The sequence below is a fragment of the Oncorhynchus kisutch genome, linkage group LG18 (assembly GCF_002021735.2).
Source record: "Oncorhynchus kisutch isolate 150728-3 linkage group LG18, Okis_V2, whole genome shotgun sequence".
In the NCBI taxonomy this organism is placed as follows: domain Eukaryota; kingdom Metazoa; phylum Chordata; class Actinopteri; order Salmoniformes; family Salmonidae; genus Oncorhynchus; species Oncorhynchus kisutch.
Genome location: NC_034191.2, coordinates 48,929,714 through 48,943,747, shown reverse-complemented (window position 1 = coordinate 48,943,747; position 14,034 = coordinate 48,929,714).

Sequence of the window (14,034 nt, the reverse complement as noted above, 5' to 3'; positions counted from 1 at the left end):
TTGTGTTACTATTTTTCCTTTAGTTTATTTAGCACATTTTTCTTACTTTAAAAAATAATTGCACTGTTGGATAAGGGCTCATAAGTAAGCATTTCAAACACCTGTTGTGTTTGGCGTATGTGACAAATAACGTTTGATTTGATTTTACAACATTCACGGCGCATAAATCAAAACCTCAACAGGAATTCATTGTTTTGACTCGTGTGCCAATGATTAATACATGTTTGTACAATTCATTTGCAAACACCTTCGATTGCACTATGAAATAATGAAGGGTTCTTCTTACAGATCATAAGAATGTGGTACTGCTGCAGTGTTTCACATGTCATGATTCATGCCTTATGGCTATCTTCCAACAGTCCTCATGTTTGTGTGTTTGATGAAGATTAAGGATGATTGACAAGTATATCTGAACAGAAAAACAAATATCTTCCTGTGAGCATTGGGAGCTGCATTACCAACGCTATGGATTAAATGCACAAAGACCAAAAGGTTGAAAAATACATTGATTATAAAGAGGTTTTAAGAAATACAGTGAAGAGATTCTGTTTTTCTAAATAGAAAGCGTTATATTCTCAGTGAACTAAAATCGTATTGATTGTCATTGTCATGTACAGTATGTATTGATCGATCCATGGAACATAAAATGATGAATTGACATTAAATGTGTCAATTAACTATTTAGCCTAGCTAAGATGTTTCCATTGTATTTGTTGATGTTTAAAATGCCAGGTTGCCCCTTTAATCTTTCAAACCATATTTACATCTCTTGCACAAATATTGTAGTATTTGCTGACTGGTTGGTGTAGTCCACTGACTATGGGTTTCAATCTCATCCCACTGGGCACGACTGGTTGAATTAACATTATTTCCATGTCATTTCAATTAAGTAACATTGAACCAACATGGAATAGACATTGAAATGACGTTTGTTACTAGCGGGCTGGAGTACTCTGCCAGTGTGAATTCAGTAATCCAATTTGGAGAACAGCTTACATTTTTATCCTCCCACAAATCTACTGCTGCTGGAAATTAATTTATGATCTGGATGTTTATTGAAACAGTGTGGGTCAAAGATCAGTCTCAATCTGCTCCAGTCATTTGATGATTGTATCTAGTCCCTGGAAGAATTGCAGTGAGATCCCAAATTGAGATGTACATTTTGTGTGTGTGTGCGTGCGGCGTGTGTGTGTGTGGCATGTGTGTGGGAGTGTGTGTGTGTGTTGAGTTCTGTCTTGATTTCTTTTGGGAGTATACCAAGACCCTTGGGAGTTTAGACCATGTCTTGTTTTTCCCTATTCTCCTCTGTCCTTCAGAGGACCCATGAACATTCGCTCCACATGCTGTTTGTACTTACGCCATGCATCTGGTAAGTTTGTAGACTACCAGTCCATTCGAGGGGAAGGAACTCCAGAAAAATCCATCTTGTAAGACCTTTTACTCTGACACCATGTCTTGTTTTGCACACTTTGTACAAAATAATAAAATGCAGTACGACAGGATATTTCTTAACGTAGCTCTTTATTAGCATCTGTCTGCCCGGCGGTAAAATGCATCCAATTACAATTCAGTATGTTTACACATATGAATAAATCAAATCAAATCGAATATTACACATCTGTCTGCCCGTCTATGACTCACCTGGAAAATCAATGCTGCTTCAGCTCAAGTCAAACCCCAAATATATTTACTTTAACCAAATAAATGTTTTATTTGTTTGTGACTTTTTGGGTGAAAAAAAAAGTGATTCCAATAATGTGCATGTAACACAGTTACATTAATGTAACTAATCAACACAGCAAGCCATACAATATACCAGTTATGAGCAGTTCAGTATCGCTTGGCCATAGCAAGACTGAGCAGTTTTAATTCATCAATATTTTCATCAGATTTCTTTCGCTTTAGTATCGGTATTGCGGAAGTTAAGATGTCGCTGGCTACTTTTTGCTATGGTTTGAATCACTGGAGACAGAGTGAAGAATGGAGAAGCCAGCTGTCAAGAAATCTGAGTCAAATTGCCTTGATTAAATATGCAACTCAATGCTGTTTTCTGTGTGGAGCTCCTTCCAACAATGATATCGATTGGCTATCTTCCAATTCAATTGGAAAACGCTGGTATGTTTTCTAGCCATTAGGCCTGAATGCGTCTTCGCAACAGGAATGGTTGGTTGACATGAAGAATAATCTACAGGGATAATCTCTACCAACCAGTCTCCCACGTAGTATGGAGTAGAGTAAGAAAATCTTAAGCATCATCTACTCTTGAACGAATGAGTCTAAAGACAAAGACACAACAGGAGGAGATGCTTGACTTGCATTACGACACACGAGTTGGATAAAATAAAACAGCTGAGCATGTCACCAAGACATTCATAAGTACAGTATGCAGGCATATTTCACATTTACCAACCTGTAAAATGCACTAACTTACAGTACACTGTATATCAAACATCCATAACAAATCAATGTCTAAACTAATAACGACAAAATGCCCAGTAAACAAAGCAATATGTGTGGTTGTGGCCGTGACCCGGGTGAGTTTAGCCTTAGTGCAGCAAGTCAGCAGGGCTTCTTGTTTGATATGTGGCCCTGAAGAACAGGTGATCATCTCTCCAAAACGCTGACGGTGCATTATGGGATGCCTGGACGTTTATGGCTGGTGCTAGAGCCAATCGGACCATAGAGTGCATGCCCACTGCACAGCACACAATACATCAACGATTGAGGGAGAGGGATGGAGGGAGAGAGAAAAGGATGGATGGGGAGGGAGGAGAGCAAAAGTTAGTGTGGGACCAGATAATTATCAGCAAGGGGACAGGCCTTGGGGTAGATCAAGCAGAACTGCAGATCAAAGATAGAGAGGGAGAAAACGAGAAGGGGGAGAGAGAAAGACAAACCATGGGGCGTAATTTACCATTTTCAGTTCACGGTGTGTTTTCCTCCCAAAAACCTCAACATTAAGTTTTTCTCCCCAGGACATTACCCATCTCTTCTCATCCATTTTCTAAATTGGTTTACAGTTCTGGAGGCTGGGAATTACAGGTGTCTTTTACCCTGACATTTGAAAATAACTCCTTCTCCGTTATCTATTTGTCCTGAAAAAAGGTTCCCCGGGTGTAAATACATAACACATTTTCTTCGACACAAATGGCATTCAGGGTCGAGAAGAAAACGTCTTAGTTAGTCTGTTTAGTAATGTTTTCTATGTTAGTCTAAACGTAGTGATCAAATACACAGGGTTGTATTCATTTGGCACCAAACAAAAGAAAACGTATTAAAACAGGGAGGGACTATGTAAACATTTCCAATAACAAACCCTTTTTTCGTTTCCGTTGTAAAAAGTTTTGCTACGATGTGCCCTATTGAATACGGACCTCGTTTTCATATGCCATACCAGCCTAATGGTTAACAGTAACTGTCCTAGGCTGCGGTCAAACTTAAAGTAGACAGCCCTCTGCCCTAAACCCTCAGTCCTTGAATGACGTTTTACATCGTCACATCCGAGTGTACCTTAAATGTCACTTCAACAAGCGAGAGAGAGTGCTGATCGGAGAGGCAACATCCTTGGTGGAAATCTTGAAGTTGATCTTAAAAACAATCAACCTAAAGCTATTAATGTACCTAGCACGCTAACGTAGCTAGCACTCCTGTCAGGTAGCTAATTACCCATAGCTAGTTTTATAGTTTGGTAATTTATTCCAAAACATTTCAGAATCAATATATGTTTATGAAGCTCAGGGTGAGACCCAGACCCAGACACAGGGAGCAGATGGTTAGAGTCCAAGATGTTTATTAACAATCCAAAAGGGGTAGGCAAGAGAATGGTTGTGGACAGGCAAAAGGTCAAAACCAGTTCAGAGTTCCAGAGGTACAGAATGGCAGGCAGGCTGGAGGTCAGGGCAGACAGAATGGTCAGGCAGGCGGGAAAGGAGTCCAGAAAACAGGCAAAGGTCAAAACCGGGAGGACTAGTAGGAGAGAATGGAAAAGCATGAGCACGGGAAAAACACACTGGTTGACTTGAACATACAAGACGAACTGACACAGAGAGACAGGAAACACAGGGATAAATACACCAGGGAAAATAAGCAACACCTGGAGAGGGTCGAGACAATCACAAGGCCAGGTGAAACAGATCAGGGTGTGACAGTACCCCACCCCCCCACCCCAAGGGCGCCACCTGGCGTCCTACCTATACACATACTTGGTTGACCGGGGTGTCGGTGGTGGAAGTTGGCGATGAGGCCTGGATCCAGGATGTCTCTAGGGGTAACTCAGCACCTCTCCTCTGGGCCATAGCCCTCCCAGTCAACCAGGTATTGGAAACACCTGCCCCGTGGTCGAACACTCAGGTGGCGTTTTACCGTGTATGCCGGATGGCCGTCAATGACACAGGAAGGGGTGGGTGGGTCTGGGAAAAAAAGACAAAGAATAGTGAGACACGGGCTTAATCTTAGACACATGAAATGTAGGGTGAATACGGAGGGTACGGGGCAACAAGAGACGGACAGCAGTGGAACTAAGGATTCTAGAGATGGGAAACGGACCTTGAAACGGGGGGACAGTCTGCGAGACTACCCGAAGGGGCAGGTCCCATGTAGACAGTCATACCCTCTGCGGTAGCGGGGAGCTGGAGTTTGGCGGCGGTCCGCTTGTTGACAATACCTGGAGTTGGTCTCGAGAAGTGTTACCCAAGCTCTTCTCCAGGTACATCGACAGTGGCAGATGAACATCTGGGCCAAGGGTACGTTGACTTCTGGTTCTTGTTTTGGGAAGAGAAGAGGCTGATTCCCCTTCTGAGTGCTCCATGTGGTGAGTCCCGTGGCAGACGAGGGAAGGGTGTTCCAGGAATACTCCACCCAGACCAGTTGACTGCTCCAGGTAGTGGGATTGGTTGAGACCAGGCATCTTAGGGTGGTCTCCAGGTCCTGGTTAGCTTGCTCCGACTGGCCGTTCGATTGCAGATGGAACCCGGAGGATAGGCTGGCCGAAGCCCCAATAAGAGTGCAGAACGCCTTCCAAAACTGAGATGAGAATTGAGGACCCCGGTCGGAAACAATATCCACCGGGAGTCCATGAATCCAGAAGACGTGCTGCACCATGAGCTGGGCCGTTTCCTTGGCAGAGGGATGTTTGAGAAGAGGGATGAAATGAGCAGCCTTAGAGAGCTGATCCACTACTGTCAGAATGATGGTGTTGCCATCAGACAGGGGAAGCCCAGTGTCAAAGTCCAGAGAGATACGGGACCAGGGACAATGAAGGACCGGTAGTGGCGGAAGAAGGCCAGAAGAGGCTTGCCATGGAGTCTTATTCTGGGCACACATCGTGCATGTGGTGACGAAGGCAGAGACATCAGGAACCATTGTGGGCCACCAGAAACGTTGTCGGAGGAATGCTAGGGTACGGCGAGAACCTGGATGACAAGTTAGCTTGGAGGAATGAGCCCATTCCAGAACCCGGGACCGGACTGAGTTAGTGACAAACAGCCAGTTAGCCGGGCCCCCTTCAGGTTCAGGCTGGGAGCATTGTGCCTTGTGAACCAGGGTCTCAATACCCCAACCCACTGTGGCTGCAAGGCATAAGTTAGGGAGAATGATTTTGGAGACCGAGGGTGTGGCAGAGGAACTGTATAGGCAGGAGAGAGTGTCAGGCTTCACATTTTTTGTCCATGGGCAGTAGGAAATGGTGAAGTTGAGTCTAGTAAACAAGAGAGCCCACCAGGCCTGCGGTAGAAGTTTGAAAAAGGAAACGTTGCAACTGCACCCTGGACGTAAATTGAGGCCAATCCACCACTGCTTTCACCTTTCCAGGATCCATCTGGACATTACCCTCAGCAATGACATATCCCAGAAAGGCGATTGTAGAGCGGTGGAACTAATACTTTTCAGCTTTCATTAACAATTGGTTCTCCAGGAGGCACAGAAGGACCTGCCTGACATGAAGAACATGTTCTAGGGCAGACTGGGAAAAAAAACAGGATGTCGTCAAGGTAGACAAACACAAACGGTTTAGCATGTCCCGGAGAACAGCGTTTACAAAAACGTGGAAGACAGTGGGGGCATTGGTGAGTCCAAACAGCATGGCCTGGTACTCATAATGTCCGCTGGCTGTGTTGAAGGCTGTCTTCCACTCATCCCCTTTGCATATCCGAATCAAGTGGTAGGTAATCCGAAGGTCCAGCTTGGAAAAGATGGTGGCCCCTGGAGAGGTGTGGTAGGGGGTAACGATTTTTAACAGTAATGTCATTCAGTCCCTGGTAGTCAATGCACGGACGCAGGGTCTTGTCCTTCTTCTTCACAAAGAAAAACCCTGCGCCGGCAGGTGATGCAGACAGACGGATGGCCCCAGTAGCCAGTGACTCTTCTATGTACTCCTCCATAGCCTTGGTCTCCAGCACGGATAGAGAATTTAGTCGACCCCGAGGTGGTGTGGTGCCTGGGAGAAGATCAATGGCACAATCATAAGGACTGTGCGGAGGAAGGGAAGTAGCACGTGCCTTACTGAAAACTTCAAGGAGGTCATGGTACTCAGTGTGAATGGCAGAAACATCCGAAGCCTTGCTAACGTCCTAAGCACCTCGTCTCGGGAAGGCTGTGCTGCTTGAAGACAGTGGGAATGGCAAAATAGGCCCCAACCCAGGATGGAGCTCATGGTCCAGTCAATAACAGGGTTGTGTTTTTGGAGCCAGGAAAATCCCAAGACAACAGGAACACAGGGAGATTCAATGAGGAGGAACTGTATGGTCTCACTGTGGAAACCTGAAACCCTTAAACGGGCACAGTACTATGGGTGACTCCACCTATTGAGCGGCCGTCCAGTGCCCTAGCATCCATGGGAACCGAGAGAGGTAGACTGGGAATACCAAACTCAATAGCAATAGTAGCATCCATAAAACTTTCATCAGTCCCCGAGTCAATGAGCACTCGGAGAGACTTAGATTGGTCTCCCCACGGCAAAAGCACAAAAAAGGTGTGCAGTGATGGGAATTAGGGAACTCCCAGTCTGGCTCACCAGAGTACTTGTATCCACCAGAGACAAGGGTTTCCTAACAGGGCAGGTAGCTATATAATGTCCTGCCCCTCCACAGTACAGACAGCAGTTAGATCTCAGCCTACGTGAGCGTTCCCCAACCAAGAACCTAGCTCTTCCCAATTGCATAGGCTCGGGAGTATCCAACTCACCCGTCGTTGATGATTCACGAGGGAACTCAGGTGGCTTCAGATCCTCTCTGAAAAACGGCCTTTGGGAACTTCCGGATTCCTTTGAAGGGTAGCGAGCCATAGCGGATGAACGAGTGTGCCCGAGGCCAGACCTCCTCTCACTCCTGCGTTCCCTTAAGCGTCCATCAATTCTAATGGCTAGGGCGATGAGGGAGTTGAGGTCCCCCGGCAATTCCTGAGCAGCTAGCTCATCTGTTACCACCTCAGATAATCCGTGAAGAAAGGTATCGAAAAGAGACTCCGGATTCCAGGCACTCTCGGTGGCCAACGTGAGAAAATCAACCACGTAGTCTGCCACACTACGGGAGTTTTGACATAATTCAAGAAGTTTACTGGCTGCCTCTCTCCCGGATACCGGATACCTCCAGATGACAACAAATGGCGGATTGTCGCTCCCAAACTGCCGTAGCCCAGGAGAGCGCCCTTTTCGATATTAGCGTAATAATATACGCTTTCTTAGATCGGTCTGAAGGAAACGAAGATGGCTGTAGCTCAAAAATAATAGAGCACTGAGAAAGAAAACCCCGCAGGTACCAGGATCCCCAGAATTATCGCTCCGGAGGTAAGCGGGGTTCTCAGGGAGCCGGGGTAGGCTGTACGCACTCACCACAAATAGGGAAAAAGTTACTGGATGGTTGGGGAGTCTCAGAGATGTCAGGCTGCCTCTGAGCTAACTCCCTGATTTGCTCCACTATAGCCTTAAATCCTTGGTCGTGGCATTCCGTCAATGAACGGAGCCCTTGCAGAAGGTCCTGTAACAGCTCCTCATGTCTACCAATGGTGGCTCCCTGCAGGGAGACAGCGTGGCTGAGCTGGTCCAAGTCTGCTGGGTCTGTCATGGCCAGTTCATACTATCAGGGGACAAGGCGAGACCCAGATGCAGACACAGGAGGCAGATGGTTAAAGTCCAAAATGTTTACAGTTCTCCCTCTGTGGGTCTAACCCCAAGAAGTTTTGAAAATGGTTAAAGACCTGGAGAATAAACCCTCCCCCTCACAACTGCCCATGTCCCTTAATGGTGATCATGTGATTGTTACTGACAAGAAGCACATGGCTGAGCTCTTTAATCACCACTTCATTAACTTCTTATGGGCAGGTGGGACGGTAGTTTGCTGCAGCTAGCGACTGGAACGAGCTGCAACAAACACTCAAACTAGGCCGGACTTATCTCAATCTCTTCATTCAAAGATTCAATCATAGACACTCTTATTGACAGTTGTGGCTGCTTTGTGTGATGTATTGTTGCCTTCTTGCTCTTTGTGCTGTTGTCTGTGCCCAATAATATTTGTACTGTACCCTGTTTTGTGCTGCTATCATGTTGTGCTGCTACCATGTTGTGTTGCTACCATGTTGTTGTCATTTTGTGTTGCTACAGTACCATGCTGTGTTGTCATGTGTTGCTGCCTTGCTATGTTGTTGTCTTTGGTTTCCCTTTATGTAGTGTTGTTTCTCTTGTCGTGTACTATATTTATGTATTTTTTATCCCTGCCCCCGTCTCCGCAGGAGGCCTATTGCCTTTTAGTAGGCCATCATTGTAAATAAGAATTTTTTCTTAACTGACTTGCCTAGTTAAGTAAATAAATAAATAAACACTTCGCAGCCACCAGAGTTTGACACGTGACTACAGTTTACATTGAATTGTGGGTCATATCAACCCCACAAGTGATCAAAGTTCTTCTCTCGCTCCCTTGAGCTAAATCGAGGGCTGGGGGTGCAGCGTTTGTGAATTGGACCTCCAATAAAACTGCATCAGATTTTGACGGGGATTCCCCTGAGGGAAAGTGGCTAGCACCAGGGCTGAGGGGGTAAAAATAACATGTTTGGACTGCAGCCCTAGTTTGAAGAGTTGTTGACTCCAGTCACACATTTGATGACTTGAGACTCGACTTGATAGAAATAAAATAACTTCAGACTTGACTTGGACTTGAAGGCTCAACACTCGGGCCTCGACTTTGACTTAAGAGTGATGACTTTATCTAGACAGGTTTTGTAATGTTTGGTCACTCATTTTGTGGCACAGAGTCTACATGGATTACGCAGCCAGAGGCAGAAGCCAGAGACAATTACTAACATAGGCCTACTGGTATTTTGGTATGTAACAATTACTTGAAAGTGATCATTTACTTATGAAGCTTGCATTTGGAATTTGTTTTAAATTAATTATTACATTGGCGAAGAAGCACCATAGGCACGGCTCTTTACTTGCGCTCTCCAAACTGCACTTTTAAGCTTGGAGAACAGACCCTTAAACCCAGACTTGGACCACACACCCACTCCACTGAATAGCAGGCTAGTGATTGCTTTGCAACACTTGCAGTTAGCCACTGATTCCTTCCAAACCACTCATTGTTGAATTTGCAATTTCCAACTTGTTATGTAATGTTCCTGTCCAATGGCTGATGAGCACCGATACGTTTTATATACTTTCTCTTCATATGACAAGGATTGAAAAGGATTTGCCAGGAGATTGTCGATGAGATTCATAACGATGACTGCTTGTCTAGCTTGCTAGCTAAGATTTTGTAAGTATGATGTTGACATGATCAGTCCAATCAAAGCTACGGTAGATATAACGTGATTTGACGTCATTTTATCTGTGGCTAATGACCTTGAGTCTTCTTGGATGGACACTTCTAAAGTAACTCTATGGCAGCACCCAAGGGGCTTACATTTTCGAGCTCTACCTATACATTTTGCAGTGACGTAGTGTCCCCATGAGTGACAGAACACTGAAACCATCACAGTGCAACTAGAGAACATTACCAATCCCTACACTCTGTATTTTCTGCTAGCCTCCCCACCAACACAGAAAGCACTGACCTAGGCTGAAACATCTCCATTTTAGAGCTGCTTTACTCAAGAAAGCAAAAAAGAGACCATGTTTGTATGAAGCTTTATTAACTCAATTGTTTTTTTAAACATTGTTTTCAAACTGATATGTGGCACGAATTAATGCCAAAATAACATGCAAAACAGGCAACAACAGCAACCCCCAAAAATATATAGTGCATTCGGAAAGTATCCAGACTCCTTGACTTTTTCCACATTTTGTTATGTTCCAACCTTCTCTAAAAACACACAATACCTCATAATGACAAAGCAAAAGCAGGTTTTTAGAAATTTTTGCAAATGTATAAAATAACACTGAAATATCACATTTACATAAATATTCAGACCCTTTACTCAGTACTTTGTTGAAGCACCTTTGGCAGCGATTACAGCCTCAAGTCTTCTTGGGTGTGACACTACAAGCTTGGCACACCTGTATTTGGAGAGTTTATCCCATTCTTCTCTGCATATCCTCTCCAGCTATTTTCAGGTCTCTCCAGAGATGTTCGATCGAGTTCAAGTCCGAGCTCTGGCTGGGCCACTTAAGGTCATTCAGAGACTTGTCAAAAAGCAACCCCTGCATTGTCTTGGCTGTGTGATTAGGGTCGTTGTCCTGTTGGAAGGTGAACCTTCACCCCAGCCTGATGTCCTGAGCATTCTGGAGAGGGTTTTCATAAAGGAGCTCTCTGTACTTTGCTCCGTTCATCTTTCCCTCGATCCTGAGTAGCCTCCCAGTCCTGGCCGCTGAAAAACATCGCCACTGCATGATGTTGCCACCACCGTGCTACACTGTAGGGAGGGGGCCAGGTATCCTCCAGTTGTGACACTTGGCGTTCGGGCCAAAGAGTTCAATCTTGGTTTGACCAGAAAATCTTGTTTCTCATGGTCTGAGAGTCCTTTAGGTTTTGCAAACTCCAAGAAGGCTGTCATGTGCCTTTTACTGAGGAGTGGCTTCCGTCTGGCCACTCTACCACAAAGGCCTGATTGGTGGAGTGCTGCAAAGATGGTTGTCCTTCTGGAAGGTACTCCCATTTCCACAGAGGAACTCTGGAGCTCTGTCAGAGTGACCATCGGGTTCTTGGTCACCTCCCTGACCAAGGCACTTCTCCCTCGATTGCTCAGTTTGGCCAGGCATCCATCTGTAGGAAGAGTCTGGGTAGTTCCAAACTTTTTCCATTTAAGAATGATGGAGGCCACTTTGTTCTTGGGGACCTTCAGTGGAGCTCTATGGACAATTCCTTCAACCTCATGGCTTGGATGGGATCTTATATAGGCAGGTGTGTGCTTTTCCAATTCATGTCCAATCATTTTAATTGACCACAGGTGGACTCCAATCAAGTTGTCGAAACATCTCAAGGATGAACAATGGAAACAGGATGCAACTGAGCTCAATTTTGAGTCTCATAGCAATGGGTCTGAATACTTACATAAATAAGGTATATCTGCCCCACCTGCCATGAATGACGGGTCGCCACCATACTACAATAATTGCTAGCGTTTCATCATTCCATCCCTCTACTGTTTATTTGCAACAAGTAGACATGTCTGTTTCATGTTTGATAGGCCTATGATACATTTTAATTTAGCCAACCATTTCCTATACGCTGAGTGGTCGTGATGTTTGTTGTGCACATGAATGTTCACGAGACTCATGAGGTAGAAGTTATGTTTATTTAATTCAATGTATGGTTTCCTTTGTTCATATTTCCCGGGTTAAGTCGGAGGTCCGTGTGTCTGTGTCCTAGGTCTGTCATTCTGGTTGTGCATAATAGGAGCGTGCAAGCCTCAGTCCGCATATTAAATAGGCTACGTGGCCTGCCCTCCACGCTTTGGAGTCAGAACGTTGAATAAGATCAAATGATTGTTCCATGTATGCATGGTGTTGAAATCTCATTAATAATCATTAAGTCTGATTAAGACAAATGTACCAATCTAACAATGGATGTGGAAATTGCGTTTTACATTGTAAAACCAGATTATTAGTTGTAATTGCTAATTGGGTAATTGTATGGTCCTGGGGGCCAAGTGATTATTATGTAGGCCTACCTGCTTGAGCTCTTGTTAGACAGAATCGATTTGGTTTGTCAAGAAGAGGCTGTACAGTATTGCCCTCTACCTTTGTCCGTTCAGATAGGACAGGTTAAGTCTGATACAGAGGCTATTTCTTTTGGGCTATTGCCTGTGTATACTATTTGGTCAATATACTTGTATATTTTGTATGATATAGCACTTTAGATCACCAAGACCTGTAAATAAATCTACACGCTGAGCACGTCAACCTGCATTGCATTCTGCTGATTTCCTGCCCTTATGACTGTTACAAGGTCCCTATTTTACAATTACATAGACTAATCAAAATGTGTTGTAGACAAAATAATAAATAGAAAAGATTTTTAGTTGAAAAAGTCGTTGCATGTTTATATATTTTAATAACTTGACTTGAGACTTGACTTAAACTCGTGACTCAACTTGACTTGCTCTTAGAATGTACGACTTGGGCTTATATTTTCAGAGTAGCTTCCCAACACTGTCTATATCACGGGTCTCCTCTACTGCATCAAGGTCTATTCCATGCAAAAGGGCACCAACATGTGAAGTTTATAGAAGCATATCAAATTTGGTGTCAAATGAAAGCTAAGAATAAGCAAAGGCTTTGATTTCTGGTCACACAGATGGAAAAGGGTTCTTAAAAAACTTAAAATGGTATTAGAAATACAGTGGGGAAAACAAGTATTTGAAACACTGCCAATTTTGCAGGTTTTCCTACTTACAAAGCATGCAGAGGTCTGTAATTTTTATCATAGGTACACTTCAACTGTGAGAGACGAAATTTAAAACAAAAATCCAGAAAATCACATTGTATGATTTTTAAGTAATTAATTTGGATTTTATTGCATGACATATGGGCTACAGGACTCTGTGGAAAGAACTGAAAACTGCTGTTCACAAATGCTCTCCATCCAACCTCACTGAGCTCGAGCTGTTTTGCATGAAGGAATGGGAAAAAATGTCAGTCTCTCGATGTGCAAAACTGATAGAGACATACCCCAAGCGACTTACAGCTTTAATCGCAGCAAAAGGTGGCGCTACAAAGTATTAACTTAAGGGGGTTGAATAATTTTGCACGGCCAATTTTTCAGTTTTTGATTTGTTAAAAAAGTTTGAAATATCCAATAAATTGTGTCCCACTTGTTGTTGATTCTTCACAAAAAAATACAGTTTTATATCTTTATGTTTGAAGCCTGAAATGTGGCAAAAGGTCGCAAAGTTCAAGGGGGCCGAATACTTTCGCAAGGCACTGTATATTGACTCTTTGCATCAACTTCATGTAATTGTCAATAAAAGCCTTTGACACTTACAAAATGCTTATAATTATACTTCAGTATTCCATAGTAACATCTGACAAAAAATAGCTAAAGACAATGAGGCAGCAGACTTTGTGAAAATTAATATTTGTGTCATTCTCAACTTTTGGCCAGGACTGTATATTACATAAATACACTGTAATTTAAGCATTAAAAAATGTTAGGTTTTCTCACTGTCTCATGGAAGAACGTGTAGAGTTGCCGGGTATTAGTGTTAATAAGCACCCACTTTTATCCAAATCGACTTAGATTCAAGTTGAAGCTGCAACATCAGAAAATCTCTCTGCCCCATGATAATGGGCTCATTTGAGCAGTAAGGCTGAAGAAATCGACTACAGATGAAAGTCGAGGAGTGAAATCGGAGGAGGTGCATCTGCGACAGGCAAAGGTTGGACAATGATGTGCTTTGCCAACAGCAAGGCTCAATGCAAAATACCAGTGTTGCCATTGTTTATAGTTTTTCTTTATAATGTCGAAATAAACTCTCCAACCCCCATATCACACACTCACAAACTAAAATCATGTGTGTACAATCAATTAGTGAGATCCTCATTCATACATTAATTTACATACACTGAGTGTACAAAACATTAGGGAACACCTGCTCTTTCCATGACAGACT